The sequence below is a fragment of the Bison bison genome, unplaced genomic scaffold (genome assembly GCF_000754665.1).
Source record: "Bison bison bison isolate TAMUID 2011002044 unplaced genomic scaffold, Bison_UMD1.0 scf7180017463957, whole genome shotgun sequence".
Taxonomy (NCBI): Eukaryota; Metazoa; Chordata; class Mammalia; order Artiodactyla; family Bovidae; genus Bison; species Bison bison.
In genome coordinates, this window is record NW_011373327.1 from 22151 (window position 1) to 23716 (window position 1566).

The following is a 1566-nucleotide window of genomic DNA, read 5'->3' on the forward strand; positions in this document are numbered from 1 at the left end:
ATTAATTGGCCCAGTCAGTTTCCCCCAATGATAACTTTGTGCAAAACTGTAGTAAAATATCACAACCAGGAAATCAACATTGAGACCATCCATTGATCTCATTCGGGATTCTTGTTTGACTTGTACCCATTCCTGTGTGTCTTTAGTTCTGTAGAAAAGATCACATGTGTATGAGCACAACTTGGACCCAGTGTTTCCACTCTTAGGAATCTCGCCTCTGGATATAATTGCATATTGTCACTGAGCCAAATTTGGGTCCACTCAGTGTGGTATTGACACTCATTGTGTCTATTGACACTGCATTGTGATGAAGGAATGTATAGTGTTTATTACAGAATACCAAGCAAGGACAATGGGCAGCTCATGCTCAAATGACCCAAACTCTCCAATGGCCTTTAGGGGAGGGGCTTTAAAGGCAGTATGAATGAGGGAGCTGCAGGTTGTGTGGTGAGCTTGTGTTCTTGGATTGGTGGGCATCATGATGACATTTCAAGCATCACCAACCTTTGAGTTTTGACCAGTCTGAGGTCTACATGCTTGTCATCAGTTTTCATCTGGTGGGGGTCTGCTTCCACTAGAAACAACTTATGCAAGTGTGTCAGAACTTTGTATCTTTTAGGGAACTGAGAGTTCAGTTAGTGTGCTATGTGGCAGATTTATAGTCTAAATTGTTACCATTTCCCAGCCTAACAGCTATTCTTTGTTTCTAGTCTTCACATTTCCTACTTACTAATGCAGATTGGGGAGGCCTGAGAGAGTAAAGCAAAAAGCCTTGTACTTAAAACAATAGGGACAGAGAGGCTTGTGTTGGGCTCCAATTCCCCCTTTTTCTTTAATAGTCCTCTGTCTTGAGGGGCACAGGTTCAGGACAAGAAAGGGAATATACTTTCGAATAGAGAGGTTAATCATAAACTCGGGGAACAGTTTAAGGGGGACTCAGTTTCAATACGTGCATGAAGCCATATGTAGAAATATATGAAGTGCAGTATTTTTGCAGTAATAAAAGAAAATGGTAACACCCTGCCTCCATCATTAGGGGAATAATGAAATGTTTTTGGTGTGAAATACTTAAGGAATGCTCTGCTGTAGTGAATAAAGAAAAGGACAGAGCCATTGAGTTATTCTGCTGAAATGAAAAGATCCCCAAGACAAAATAAGTGTAAAAAGTGTTTGTGTTAATTACAATCATGTGGAAAAGGTACAGCAATAAATGTGTATCCCCATGAATGCAGGAAAATGCATTTTAAAATATGCAGGACATTCCTCAGACTGTAAACAGTGGCTCCCACATGGGTCAACTGAGGCTTGGTGAATCTGAAACAGCAAGGCTGTATCTTTGACATTAAAAATAATCGGTGATCGCTGCACAAGCAGACTATGCTTGAGACTAACTCAGAGCCTTCCCCAATGGGGAAGGAAAGTCCCTTTATACTTGGAGAGGGAGTGGGAATCCAGGGGTGGCCATCAGCCTGAGCCAGCAGCACCCAAGGGTATGGGGAAGCTGGGTGTATTTGAAAAGACACGGACAAAACCCCAGATATTTTGTAAAGGCAAACGGGGAAAACT